Below are 16,461 nucleotides of genomic sequence, written 5' to 3'. Positions count from 1 at the left end.
TCTCCTCTATATACTATCTATGTAATCCTTCCCAACACATACAACAGTATCTCCTCTATATATTATCTATGTAATCCTTCGTCCACTCTCTGGGCGGTTTGTCCTACACACAATAGTATATTCTCAATCAGTTACCTGTGTAGTCTCTCGTCTCCTCTCAGTCTACTTGTATGCTTTATAATATGATATGTGTACGGTATGACATGATATGTTGGGAGACACGATATGCATGTGATATGATACATATGACATGATAAGATGTATGATATGAATGACATGCAATAAAATGTTTCGACATGATACACAACCCTGAAATTACATGAAAAGTTATGTTAATGATATTATATGATATGAAGGAAAACGCTAGAGAAGTTCTCATACATGATAATGAAAAAGAAAAAATGTTGAGGCCTCATGCATTATTGTGTGTTCATGCATCGGGGGATATCCCTTTTTCATTTACGATGGTACGGGCACGTACACTGCGAGCCAGGAAAACGATTGTTATATTTATTATAATGCTGCAACGGTTGCTATTCCTAAATGGGTGTCCGACATCAACAACTACCAAAGAATGCTCGCCCGATAATAAAGGGGTCCATAAGGTGTACAAATCGACTGGTGGGTTCATACTTGCACGTGTGAACCATGTGTAGAATAGTAAATACATATCCAATTAGCCCATTTAGGATAGCCGCTAAGTAATATAGACTGATATGACAGGTCTCACTCATGATTGTGTGTGTTTGCATCTAACCCTAATAGTAGGGCCACTTACTGAGTATTTCTTAAAATACTAAGCCACGTGCTATTCCTATTTCAGCTAAAGGCAAGGGATCCTTGTACGGTTGAAGACGATATTGCAATTCAAAACCATGACACATACATAGAGTAGTTGTACTTATTTTCTTAGACTTCGGTTAGAATATGATGTTTTTAATTTTAACGTTTATTTATTTCATTTAGTATTTCGTTGTATTGTTTTAAGGATGTTTTCGAACACGTAAGTCTATGACAGTGTTTTAAGATGAAGTTTATGTTTTATGATAAAGTTTAAACCCTTATTTTCACACAAAATGATTACGTTATGACGACGGTAGCGACTCTATGTAAGTAGAAATCTAGGATCATTACACTTAACCTTACAAACATGACATGTTTTTATTGATAACAGTAGGTAAGCACGTACCACACACAAGATAAACGAACATGAAGAAGAGTATAGTTTAGTGGTTAAGATGATTATCTAAACCTCGGACTTCAAGGTCAAAGGTCGATCACTCCGCACCTCCACGTACTCTTCAAATTTATTGAACTAAAAAGACATTATTAAGTAAAACGAGTTGTTTATTTGTTGGGTTATTGAAGTTGTGTAGTGTATATTAGATAGGACACCGGGTTCCAGCAGGAGCGGTTTGGTTGCATCGGTTAAGCACGGCCGAAAGGTTAACTCTTATAGAGACAAAGTTAGCGAAGCTGATGGCAGTGCAAAGACAAGAAGAAGCCTGAGCATCGGTGAGCCCTCGAATCAAGGTGCAACATGGAGCTATGGGATTGCCAACAGTTATATTAAGAAATCCAAGCACACCTACACATGAAAGTATGGGGAGGGGGCCTCTAGGGCAGAGAGTTGGGGTGGGGCTTGGCGCTGGTACCACTGGCTGAGCACTAACAAGAGAAAAGAAGAGAAGGTTGAGAGCCAATAAGAGAGCAAGAAGGGAGCTTGGTTTCTTTGAAGAACACATTTCTTTAGCTAATGAGAAGGGGTGGAGAATAAAGTAGGGTCATGGAAGGGTTTTTATAGGGTTTAAGAGGTGGGTGTTTTGGTAATTATCCAAAAGACGAGTCGTAATTAATGATTTAACCAATCGATATGAATATGCCATACATTTGTACGTAGGTAGGCTTGAAAATGAGAATAACTAAACGGCATTAATAAGTTTTGTTAAAAGCTAAATGTTTGAACAGTCTAACGATGTTTAAATTGTAATATTCTTACAACTATGAGATTAACGTAAATAAAGGTGAAAAAAAATGATAAACGTAAGATTTTAGGTTAAAAACTCATTTCATTTCATTTTTGTTAACGGTTGAAATGGTAAAATAATAACGGTACACAATGTATAACATGATTATAAATTAATTTTTGTACTCGTAACAAGTGTTTAAGCTTAATGATAGAAAGCGTATAATGTTAACAAACAGATGTATTCAATATTGGGTCAGTACGGGGTGTATGACCGTTCACCAAAATCGTGTCTACATTTGTAAGGGCTAAAATGCCCCAAAATGTAGTATAGGGGATATGACTAGTTGTCAACTTCTTCCTATACGATAGTTATATGTTGTAAGCCGTTATTGTTGCCTTTTGCTTCCATCACATATAACACCAATTTCAATCTCTCAAATCTTGCTTTTAAAATTCTGTTTCCAAATCTCTCTGCCTGCATGAATATTGTTAACAATATAATATGAAAATTTGACTAATCATAGAACGGAGTCTTCATTAATGTATAGCATAAAAAATAAAAATTTGCAATTTTTTTTCGTTGTTAAATTTGGTTTAATTTATGAAACATTGATAGAAAGCGTATAATATAAAAACTTACCGTATATGATTAGAAAGAAATGTAGAAATTCATTATTTTTTTTATTAAATTGGAGTAGTTTAGTATGCATGACATGTTTATTTTGCACGAAAAATTTCATCTAAACATTTTGTAACTAATGCTATAGACTCAAACGTTCGTAAATTCATTTCAATAAAAATAAATATCAACGAAATAGTAGAAATGAAATAACCATATGTTCAAAGTAACAAAAACGCTATGAGCTAACCTAAGGGCTACAATTTAAATATAAATGCAACTACCCTAGTTCGGTTTCATGACTTTTATAGCAACACTGTCATCTGTACAGGGGTGCCTTACCTTTACCTGAAAAATAAAAGCAGCATGTGGCTTGAGTAACCTCATTGTTGAGGTTGAGAAATGTAATCACATGCAATCGTGGTAGGACCTTCCGTTCATAAAAGCATCATGACATGACCTTGGGCTCCGTTGTTCAATTTGGGTAGGGTTGGATGTGTAGTACCTCCCTACACACGACTTATGATAACATAAATCCACATAATGACATAATCATACCATAGCGCAACTTATAACCTAACATAATATAACATCGCACATACTAAAAAAAATCATAACCATGACGCGTGCCGGAACCACTAAAATTAAAAATATATGCTAAAGCTCAAATTAAATTCGAGAGAATAAAATAATTTTATTTATAGCTTCTTGAGTTGTAATCAAATTGACTCTAATAATTATTGGGTAAAATTAATAACCCTAATAATGAGCATGATTAAGGGTTGAAAATATTGTGATATTAATTAATATATCTTTTAATATCACAATAAATGAAAGAAACGTCATAGTATTGTGTAAAGGGAAAAATCGAGTAGTTGGACAACAACGTTTGGTATGCAGATTGAAAAAAAATACTTGCATAGATTGTTGGTGATATTTGTTCTTGAAAATTATATTTTCAAGAATTGTGATTGGAATTTTGTTGGACTTGATTGCACAATTCAATTTTGAACTTGCACGGTTTGGTATGAAAAAATGTTTTCTTGTATGGAGATTTGAAAGAAGAAATATATATGGCATAGCGGTTGGTTTTCGAGTAATTGGACAACAACATTTGGAATCTAGATTGAAGAAATCTTTGTATCGGCTCTCTTCGTCAATGGTATATGTATATTTTTTACTATTGTGTACATTTTTGGTTCCTTGTTGATAACTTGTTCATCTATTTGATCTTGTATGTTGATGGCATGTGAATTGCTTCCACTCAGGGACGAATGGAGATTGATAAGCGTCAACCCACTGCTGGTTATTTGCTCACTATTACTCGTAGACTTGTTTGTTTGCTTCAATATTGCAATCTATTATTGCATTGTTTACCACCAAAACAGAGTATATGATAGTCACCGTAGCTTTTAAAGGAGCTATTTGGATCTATGGTTTGATTAATCACTCGGGTATTTCTCAAGAACACATAGGAGTGTTTTTTTTATAGCTAGAGTGCTATTTGTTTGTCGATGAACCAAGTCCATCATGTTTGTACTAAGCATATTGATATCTGATTTCATTTTGTTTGAGAAATTGTTAATGAAATTGACATTCGTTTATTGAAAATTAGAACTGTTGATAATCCTGCGAATATGTTACAAAGATAGTTGCTCGTGAAAAGTTTTGACATTGCTTGGATTTAATCAACATTAGACGAAAGAAATAGCTATTAACTTGATGACAGACAATGCGGAGATTGTTGTAAATTGTGATGTATTGTCATAACTCTCGTTTAGTTATAACCCTGGATGGTTCATATTCTCATCCATTTTGGTTATTAATTTTCATTTATTTTGCTTATTTAGTTCATAACCATTTTATTTCATATTCTCGTTCACGTGTGAGAATTAGTATTCTTATGTCTATATAAAGACGAGTGAAAAATACACTTATAAATACTTTGATTATAGTAATTGGCTACCACTCGTGGATGTGGTGAAATTTCTTCCCTCCGAAATCACGTAAATAATTGTGTCTCCTTATTTACTTTTCTGTCTGCAGAGGTGAAATTCGATCGATTTTTGTTTTCACTTCCATTATAACAATTGAGTATGAGAACATTTTGGTTGTGGCATAACGGCACAAGTGACATAAAGAGCTTTAAAGCTGATTGGTTTTTTCCTTGGCACCCTAAGAACAATTTTGATCCTGCCATGTGCAGGAAGTAAGAAGAACAAACGGTGCATTTTCAACCACACAGTGAAGGGTCATCTAAAGGTTACGAGGGCATTTGGTGCAGGATTTTTGAAACAGGTTTGTACATTTTGGTTTTCTAAAACTTCCTTTGCTGCTTGATTTAATTACTTCTAATTGAATCAGTCATCAATCTTTTGAATGTTATTTACTTCTTCTTCTGCATATTATAGGTATAAAGCTTCAAGGCGGGTTATCGTACATACAGTAGTAGTTTCTTGCGTTGTCTACTCGTGCAGTTCCTTGTCCCTTTTCAAGGCGTATTTTGTCCTACACGCAGTAGTGAGTCTCTGATTCAACAATTTATGTAGTCTCTCATCTCCTAGTAAGGTGAGTTACCTTCTACACACAATAGTGACTCCTCGAGATGTTCTGTTCACGTAACCATCACTCTCATAAGGCCTCATAATCTCGCTTGAATGCCATGAGATATATTAGGTTCTAAGGCATTTCGGCGGTTAGATCACATCTCGCTTTACCAAGTCGCTCGTGGTTAGTCATTGTGACGATTACGTACTAACAGGTCAATGCGTATACTGCTCTAGCTCTACCACCCCAAACTTATTTCGGTTCATGGATGCTCTACAAGGGAGATACTATATCAATCATCTAATGTATTGAAATCATGATTTAAGTGTTCTTGCAACCTTAATAGAGAGACATTTCTAAAAATCAACTATGCTTAGGTATTTTATAGAAACATACTATTCAAACATTGTCAATGGGGAGATAACGTCCATTCAACACTTAGAGTGTATCCCATCTTCCATATAAGTTCGGTGGAAATAATTTAATATACATGCATCATCTATTTTCATACAAGGGTATTTTCGTAATTTTTCTTTACATACACACCTAGAGTTCGTGTGGTTACTTACTGTAATAAAACTTGCCCTTCGTAGCTTGCGTTTTTGCTCCTTTGAGGCTCCAAATTTCCTAAAATCTAATAAGTAGGTCTTGAATCAAGCTAAATTATGGTTAGTATTGAAACCGAGACAAAAAAACAATAGAACAGAGGATGAACGGTCCAAAAATGATCTTGCACGCGCCACCACACACGAAGAGTAGCTTCCACGCGTGGCACCATGTGCGAGTGTCACGTGCCTGCGGGGGAGGGAAAGTTGCACCTTTGTGCCACCACTTGTTGCTAGATGATTGGTGGCCACGGTCACATAGCACGCGTTCGAATCCTACCATGCGTGGATCAGTTGGACTTTCCCTTCGTTGACACATGTCACAAACGATTCAGTTCGAGTAATCGAGCTCGGGCCCGATTCGCGGGTCATGCCAACGAATCAAGTCTCTACTGTCGCTGGTGTCGTGACGCGTTGCGCATCTCTTCTCGTGACGTGTGTCCCTTCGACAGTCGTGCACTTGCGCAATTTCCAAATTCCGATGATAATTCATTTTAATCTATTTCTTTGAAATTTCACATATTCATGCACACAACTTGGATGGAATTAATTCATTCATCAAAAGTGGTAGAGTTTTCATCCTTGTACACTATGGTATTTTTCTTATAATATTTAAAGATACCCACAGACTTGATATAATTGCACTCAAACATTAAAGTCTATGTATTCTTGCCGTTTTTTTAGGCTTTTGGGGCCTCCTTTCGTCATGATTCGACTTGGGATTCCATCACAAAAAATGTGTGAAAATATAACAAGATCAATATACTATAATTACAAAGTCTAATTCCTTCAAACCCTTACTAATCTTGAAAAACAAAAATGAGACTTAAAAATTCATAGGACTCACCCTTCGTTCCTTCTCTGTTCTAGGCGAAATCGAACGAATCTAGTGCCTAGAATGAAGCTCCTCTACCTATTGAGAGTTTCTTGAGAAGGACTCTTTGTCAAATATAGCCTCCTCTTGTCGGATTGGAGCGTTTCCATCTTTTAACGTTTTTTTTTTTTGCACGTGGTCTGTCAAGGGCCTCATTAGATCTCCAAAAATAGTACGAGGAACAAAATAACCCTTTTGCCCTCCGGTGACTTTGACCATCATTCTTAAAAATTTTCTACTATTTTATTTTATATTTTTGGAGGTCGAGGGATTATCCCGAGAATTGTTCTCTAATACATCATCTTCAAGTTCAACCTCTAAGGCCATTTATAAAATTTTGAAAGTTCGACTTAAAAGGAAGAATCGAAAAAATTTCTCGTTAGAGCTTGAGTATTACAAATAATCATACAACAGTTACCTAATATGGGAGAGAACAAAAAATTACAAAAACACCCATCCGACTTTAACTTTTCCTTTATTTTTCTCGAGTTCTCAGTTATAGTTTAGAAACTTCCCTCCCAACTTCGAAATTGAAGTACAAATTAGGAGGTTTATATAGAAAGTGAGGTCATTAAGTTGTTAAATAGTTTAAGTATGTTAAAAAAAAAAAAAAAAAAAAAACTTAGTTTTATAGTTCAACTCAATTAAGTTGCGTATGTGCCCATAGGTTTGTCCTTTGGGTTTTGTATATTGGTAGATAACAAGAGGAACTATAATAACAAAAGCTTTTGTGTCTTTGGGAACTTGATTGCTAGTAGGAGTATTTTTATGAGTACAAGAGTTTATTAGTGGCTTCTTAAAGGAGTACTCACTTAAAGCCATTATAAGTCCTTTAGAAAACCCTAATAACTCCTCTTTTTAGAAGTCAAATGTTCTTGTCATACAATAATTTGATTGTAGTATTCTAATAAAAGGAGTTTCTTGATTGAGTTGGGCAAACAGTTTTTAAATAATAGAGTTTGGCAGCACACATTCAATTGAATGAGAAAGATTAGATGGGAAGTAAAAACCATCATTAAATGGTTTGATTCTAACCTATCTGATCACGAGTATACTTCCTTGAGTATAGCTGTTGATTGTTGATTGTGATAGCGAACGATGATGCTACCTCGCTAGAACTCTTGCAAACTACGATAATGGTGCGGTTTATCATAATCATACTATGAAGAGAGTAGGTTGTGACCTTCACATTGTGATAAGTAAAGCGGTGACCCTCGAGATTTCAGATGGTGCCCTGATGAGTGCCCTGATACGACTGAGGAGTATGGTGCATCATCCAACATACCATATGATGTGTGCATTGAAAAGAAGATGAGACATAAGCAAGATAGGGGCAACAAATAGACAAAAGTGTCGAAGATAGGTTTGTTGAAGGATTAGGTAGGGCCCTGGGCCTTAACTTCAAAATTCGGGATTCCAGATGGAATTTGCATGCGGTTTTGGAGTCGAACCCGTCCATATGAAATATGAAATATGAAATCTCGCAAAATTTGGTGTCAATTTGACACCAAACAAATGTTTCATGACATCGTATAATCATTTTATGAAATCATGTCTACATCTGTTAGATTGAAAATGTCTCAAAATGTACTGTAGGGAGAGGCATGGTGTCAGCTCTTCACCATCCCTAGGCCTTGAAGCACGTGTGTGTGTCCCAATTAGGGCTAGCATTGCTAGACAAGTGTCTCGGGGGACTTCTAAGTTACAATAATTGCTCCATTTTCATCCCACTTGACTGGTTTAGAGCTAGTTGAAGAATACATTTTCTGATTGTTCCAGGTCGGCTTCTCGATTAATCTAGTTTGGGTCTGGTATGCTTGGACCCTTCCCTACTAGTTTCAAATCTTCAAAGTCAAGTTTAAATTATTTTATGCAAAATTAGGTGAGCCATATCCATAATAGAATTATAAGTTATGATTATGAGACTCTTTAGGTAGAATTAAATTTCATGGAGCAACGTTAATCTAGCATCAAGAGAGTAATGACTTCAACCTAAGCTTGGTTGGATGAATTGTATTATGTATGATGACGTGTGCTCCATGACCTCTTGTCATATTTATCCATGATATGTTAAGATATGCTATGATATGTTAGATATACTTACTGAGCATTTCTTAAAATACTCAAACCATGTATAAGATGGACAATAAATAAAATAAAAAAGGAAATTATAGACTTAACCTCGCAAACATGACATATTTTTATTGATGATTATACGTAAACACGTACAACACACAACAACGTGAGTAAACATGAAAATAACAAACATGAAGAAGAGTATGATTTAGTGGTTAAGATGATTATCTAAACCTCGGACTTCAAGGTCAAAGGTCGATCACTCCGCACCTCCACTTACCCTTCAAATTTATTGAACTAGAAAGACATTAAGTAAAACAACTTCTTTATTTGTTGTGTTATTGAAGTTGTATAGCGTAGATTAGATGGCACACTGGGTTCCAGCAGGAGCAGTTTGGTTGCATAGGTTAAGTACGATGGGAACAGTAACGTTTGCAGTGAGAGTGTTAACAAGCCGGAGAGAAGCGCAAACACAGGCAGCAGCCTGAACAGCCGTTAACCCTTGAATCATGGAGCAACATGGACCCGCGTTAGAGCCAAAGCCTATACTAAGAAATCCAAGCACACCTGCACATGCACGTACCGGGACGAGGCCTCTAGGGCAGGAAGTTGGGCTGGGGCTTGGCGGTGGTACCATTGGCTGAGCAGTGACAAGAGAAAAGAAGAGAAGGTTAAGACATAAAAAGAGAGCAAGAAGGGAGCTTGGTTTCTTGGAAGAACACATCTTTGTTTCTTTCTTATGAATTACAAGAGGGTTTCTTAAGCTAATGAGAAGGGATGGAGAATAAAGTATGGTGATGGAAGGGTTTTTATAGGGTTTTAAGAGGAGGAGGGTATTTTGGTAAATCACCTTCATTTTTCCATTTCCGTTCTCGATTTTCAAAATTTTCAAAATAATATTCGAATCATTTGAGAAATACTAACATGGTATTACGTGAGAGCAGACAATATCATACCATTGTAAAGATCGGTGATAGCTAACATGGAATCAGAGTCATGCTTTTAACTTAGCCATGTCAATAGAATTCTCAAATGTCGAACAAATGGTGTACTTTGTTAGAGAACTTTATTGAAGGAGGGCTCCATAGGCCTAAAAGGAGGCTCTATAGTGTATTTTGTTCCAAGGGAGGATTGTTAAGGATTGTTGGGAGGGAATCCTACATTGACTAATTTAGGGAATGATCATGCGTTTATAAGTAAGGAATACATCTCCATTGGCATAAGACCTTCTGGTGAAGCGCAAAACAAAACTACGAGACTTTATACTCAAAGTGGACAATATCGTACCATTTTGAAAGTCGTAATTCTTAACACTTAATCCCATTCAAAATATCAAAATAAATTTTCTAAGATTTTTTTTTAAATTTTTTTATTAAGTTTAGTTGAATAACAAAATTTATTGCTTTAACTCAATTGTTATGAATATGCCCTAGGTATGCACGTAGGTAGGCTTGACAATGAGTATAACTAAAACTCATTAATAACTCTTCTTACAAGTCAAACGTTTGAATAGTCAAACAATATTTAAATTGTATTATTATTAAAAAAAAAAATTCTAAAATTTTGATTCTTTCTTTTATTTCATTAATAATTTTCGATGGATAAGTTCACTGCTAGAAAATAGTTGAAGATCTTCTAACATTCGCATTTGAATACCCTTGAAGTACGACATATCATATACATCAAGGGTACAACCGTAAATCTACCACTATTTAGGTATACAAATGTAAATAATGTAAATTGAGATAACTTGCTATCAACACAAATTTTGATCTTCTAATATTCACATTTGAATACCCCTAAAGTACAACATATTATATACATCAAGGGTACAACCGTAAATCTACCACTACTTACGTACAAATGTAAATAATGTAAATTGAGACAACTTGCTGTCAACACAAATTTTGATCTTCTAATATTCACATTTGAATACCCCTGAAGTACGGCATATTATATACATTAAGGGTACGATAGTAAATCTACCACTACTTAGTACAAATGTAGATAATGTCAATTGAGACAACTTGCTGTCAACTCAAATTTTCCTTTTCTCTTTTGTATTTTTGAAATTTAGGGTTTTTATTTATTTATTTTATTTTTAATTTCTTAATATTTAAATTCTTAATCTAATTCAAATAAAGAAAAAAAATAATTTTTTCTTTTAAGAATTTGTTAGAACTTCGCTTAATTTCTGAAACATTGGAAGTGTATAATAATATATATAAAAAACTTATTAGGTGTTGGTGAATTGATTTGGACATCTATTAAAATTTTGAGTTAAAATCGTTAGTATATAACTTCTACACGTATAAAACTTATTTAAATAGAGGATTAGAAAGAAATGTAGAAATACATTTTTTTTATATTAAATTTGAGTAGTATAACAACAATCTTGTTGTCGTGTTAAAAACAAGGTCGTCATTACAAAGTAACAAAAACGCTATAATCTAACCTAATGACTATAACTTAAATATAAATGCAACAACCCTAGTTCGGTTCCATGACTTTCAAAGCAACACCATTATCTATACAGGAGCGTTTTACCTTTACCTAAAAAATAAAAGCACCATGTGGCTTGAGTAATCTCATTGTTGGGGTCAGAAAATGTAATCACATGCAATCATGGTAGGACCCATCCTTTCATAAAAGAATCATGACATGACCTTGGACTTTGTTGTTTAGTTTGGGTAGGTTGGATGTGTAGTACCTCCCTACACATGGCTCATACACGCGTACATGGACCCACCAGGTGGACTCGTGTACGTACCCCTAAGCTTAGCTTGTACTTAATGTATGAGATCCCCATAACTTAAAATCATCACATATACTGATTGTACAAGTCATATCTCCATTGTTTCATGACATAACTTGCCTATGAGACATGCGCACATAATACTTGTCATATCTTTCATAATTAACATGTATGGCTTCCTAATGTTTCATAGGCATGACATGAATGTGTTAACATAGCTTACATGTCGTAGTATATAGAGGTTCATGCATCATACATTATTGATATCATAACATAGTTTCCCAACATAATATGATTACTTAAAACGTATTGTAAGATAATATAATAAAGTACCTGTGTCAAAAAATCATAATCATGACATGTGTAAGAGTCACTAAAGTGTGCTAAAATGAATAATGGTAGGGTAAAATTAATAACTCTAATAATGAGCAAGGGTTGAACATATTGTCATATTAATTAATATATCTTTTAATATCACACTAAATGAAAGAAAAGTCATAGCATTGCCTAAAAGGGAAAAATTGAGCTTATATGAATTGAAATCGTGTTTGATATGGAGAGGTTTTCACACTTTTATAAAACATGCTTCGTTCTCCTCCCAACTGATGTGGAATCTCACAATCCACCCCTTTCGAGGCTCAGCGTCTTCGTTGACCTCTTTTCCTTTCTCCTCTCAACCGATGTGGGATCTCACAATCCACCTCCTTCGAGGTTCAGCATCTTCGTTGACACTATTTTCCTTCTCCAACCGATGTAGACCCCCCAATCTATCCTTCATCAGGGCCTAACATTCTTACTGGCACACCGCCTCAGTCTCATCACTGACACATCACCCGGTATCTGGCTCTGATATCATTTGAATGGTTCAAGCCCACTACTAGCAGATATTGTTCTCTTTATGCTTCCCTTTCGGACTTACCCTCAAGGTTCTTAAAACACATTTGCTAGGTAGAGATTTCCACACTCTTATAAAATATGTTTCGTTCTCCTCCCCAATCGATGTGGGATCTCACATCGATGGTTCAATTCTCCGCTCTTAATTAACAAGAATTTCTCCAAATCTTTCGTTAAATCTGTAAGAACATGAATCGTGGGCTAAGACTTAGTGTGGAGGGAGGAGAACCATGTCTCGAAAGCTTTGAGTTCTCACTCATGGGTAGCTAGTTCGTGTTCTCTTCTATCAAAATCAACTTAGACAACCCTCTCAATCTCCCTCCCTTTACAACTCCTAAAAGAATACTATTCATATATTTTAAGAAGGGATATCTAAGATGTTTTGGGAACAAAGTTATCCAAATAAGTAACAAAAATTTAGATATTTTAAGAATAAAAATTTCTAAATAGTTTAGGAATACATATAGAAAATAAAATCCATAAGATCACAAGGTGAGGTTTATATTGTTAGTCTCTATTATGTGTAGTTTATATCTGATATCAAAGCAAGGATGGCATAAGTTATTTGATCTCTTGGAATTTTTAATATGCTCCGTAATTGCGGTTCTGACTAATCTTTCACATTAAAAATGATTTCGTGAGATTATTAGGAAGTTTATTTTGTCCTGAATAGTCTCTGACTTTGCAAGTTTTGTGTTGAAAACTAGCATGTTTAATACTATTGAGGTACTGCAAAGATAATATCCAAGTAGTCGAAGGTGAATAATATGCATGATGTCCTATCTACAAGACCAAGACTTTTGGGAGGACGTTGGCGGAAACGAAATTACGTTGCTAAAGGAGGTTCCTAGTAGCACCTTGCCCAAATGGAGAATCAAAGCGAGCAAAGTAATGTTTGCCTTGAAGCCCACAACGAAGAAGATGTGTCGTAGCACATTCAGAATGACAACAAACCGAAAGAAACATGGGACATGTTCGTGATGCTTTTCTCAAAATGGAACAATATGAGGTTACAACTTCTGAATAACGAACTGTTATCAATGTCACAACGCGACATGGAAATTGATCAGTACTTCCATAGTTCGTCACGGATAAGCTCGAATGAAGAAGATCATCATCCACAACTTGCAACTAAAATATAGAAGTTTTGTGATTGTTATATAAGGATGCTCGCTCAACCATCCCTTGTAAGTTCGAAAATTTGTTAGGGTTTAGAAGAATGATAACAAGAGTTCTGAAAGAAGATATTTGGGAGCATTTATTTTCACCGTAGAAAGAAGGGCCACAAGTACAAGGATTATTGGTAAAAAAAAAATGTCAGTTGAAAGCAATGCCACAACATCCAAAAAGTAGATGAAGGATAAATAAGATGCATAGGTACTATGTGTCTTAGAAGAAAATTAAGTAGCACTCATGACGATGGTAGGAGAGCATATCGATTATGATAATAACTAGATCATGAATTTATGATACTCAAACCACATAACTAGTGATTAGAGTGGCACAATGAAAGTGTGGTGGTTCTTGGAGAATGAAGTCATACAAGACTCGAATAACATTGAAGAAATTCTACCAAAGAAGATACGGAAGCAAACTGAACACATTTGATCAAGTGTTGATGCGTCTAAAGATCAAAGTGACACTAATTTTACTGAACAAGAAGTGACTCAACTCAACAAACCCGATCAAAACGAAACAACACCTCAACAACTTTAGTTTGAATGAAAACAATCTTCATCTTTAATCCTATGACTTTTCTTTCATTATGACTTTTCATTCATTTATTGGGATATTAAAAGATTTTAGAAAATCAACTATTAATTAATATGACAATATTTTAAACCCTTCCTCATTATTTAACGTTTACTGCATCCTTCTCATATCTTATCTCAAACATATCATTGAACACATCATACCGTAAGTATTATCATACAATTTACATATTTATAACATATACACATTCTATCATAAGCATATAAATCCATAAACAATTCACACATATCAATATATATGACACGTGCAAAATTACGGGGCACGTGTCAACATCAAATATAATCATGTCGATAGTAAGGGCACTTACTTGAATGACCTTAACCGAAGTTCTATCTAATTCTAAATTAGCTTGCTTTCGTCCCCTTGAATTCGTTCCCACTTATATTAAGGTGCTTCACCCTATTAACGATGTTCACCGGATTCGTTCGATAGTTCTAATTCCTAAATTTTGTTAAGTATTTAACCAATTCTTAATCTTTCCCATTAAACATAATGTTTAACAACAAATTGAAACTGAAACAGATGTAGGATAGTGATTAAGGATTACTAAATGAATTAAAAAAAATCTTAAACAATAATTAATTATATAAAATTCACAACTTTTAATTATGTAGCTCACATGGGCTTGGTTTGGGCTTCTTCAGTATTCATAACGAGCTAGATGGATATAATCTTCATGAATATTGGGCTTGGGTTTAATGTTCATTATAATGTTTCTATCATAATTCATTATCATCTCGTCTAATCTTCGACAAAAGAAAAAAAAAAACGTATGAAATTCTTTCTAGAATAACATACTAAAATTTTAAAAGCTAATTCTTCGGGAATCTTGTAGATTTGAAGAAAACTCGAAGCTAAAAACTTCGACATTTTACCTCTCGTTCTTCCAAGATTCTTAATGGATTTGGATGATCCGAGCAAATTTTGTGAAAAAGTGACCTTGGCTAGAAAACGCCTCTTCAGGGTCGGATAGGAGTACCTTCAACGGTTACTCTACTTTCCTAAGCATATATATTTCTTGTTCCTTCTTCTTCACTTACCCATCATTTGGGACAGTGTGGGATTCCCCAACCAATGTGGGACTCTCACAATCCACCCCTCTTTGGGGCCAGCGTCCTTACTGGCATACCGTCTCGTGTCTAACCCCCTTCGGGGAAGAGGTTTCTCACTGGCACATAGTCCAATGTCTGACTCTGATACCATTTGTAACGACCAAAACTGTGTTTCGTTCTCTGGGACTTCACCCTTGTAAAATAGGACTTCACCCTTGTAAAATGTGTTTCGTTCTCTTACCAATGAATGTGAGACTTCCTAAAAAAAAAGATAATTATTTAAGTAAGGAGATTATTTTAAAAAAATAACAATAAAATAGTTAGTTGACGACAACTGAATTGACTAAATAATAGACCATTTAAACAAAATTAAACAAAAATAGTTATCCAAACCGACCAAAACATTATCCTTAACCAACATCATATATTTTGTTCTTCATTTTTTTATTCGAATAATTCAATCTCTTTAAAAAAAAAAATTGAAGAATCTTTGTTAAATTATATTACATGTGATGATGAAGACAAAGACAGACATATAGGTTATTAGCCAAAACAAAGCCCTAAGTACCAAACAAAACATGATCGAATTTATCAAAACTCACGAGCCAACTTTGAAAATAATGTGAAAATTTCAAGATAAGAATGTGATCATTATAAACACATTTTTGGTAGAGAACTTTTTGAGGAAAATAAGGTTAAAAAAACTGGCTGTCAGCTTTGTTTTTCTTACCCACTTGAGTTCAAATTTGGAATTTTAGCCCACAGATCATAAATGGTTTCCCTTTCCCACATAGTGGATTTGATCGTCCCAAAGCCTTGTTCAAACCTATGCAATACCAAAATACTCCAAAATTGTAAGATCCCATATCGATGTTAAAGAAGAACGAAATACTCTTTATAAGAGTATGGAAACCTCTCTCTAGCAGATGCGTTTTAAAGATCTTGAGCAGAAGCCCGAAAGAGAAAGCCCAAAGATGACAATATCAACATTCTTGTTAGCGGTGGGCTTGAACTGTTACAAATGATATCAAAGCCAGACACCGAATGATGTGTTAGCAAGAAGGTTGAGCTCTGAAGGGGGTGGACATGAGGCGATGTGCCAGCAAGGATGCTGGGCCCCGAAAGGGAGTGGATTTGGTGGGGATCCCACATCGATTGTAGAAAAGAACGAGTGCCAACAAGGACACTGTGCCCCAAAAGAGAGTGGATTATGAGATCCTACATCGATTGGGGAGGAGAACGAAACATCCTTTATAAGGGTATGAAAAACTCTTCCTAGCAGACACGTTTTAAAAAC

The sequence above is a fragment of the Cucurbita pepo genome, chromosome LG14 (genome assembly GCF_002806865.2).
Source record: "Cucurbita pepo subsp. pepo cultivar mu-cu-16 chromosome LG14, ASM280686v2, whole genome shotgun sequence".
Lineage (NCBI taxonomy): Eukaryota > Viridiplantae > Streptophyta > Magnoliopsida > Cucurbitales > Cucurbitaceae > Cucurbita > Cucurbita pepo.
This window is presented reverse-complemented; position numbering follows the sequence as displayed.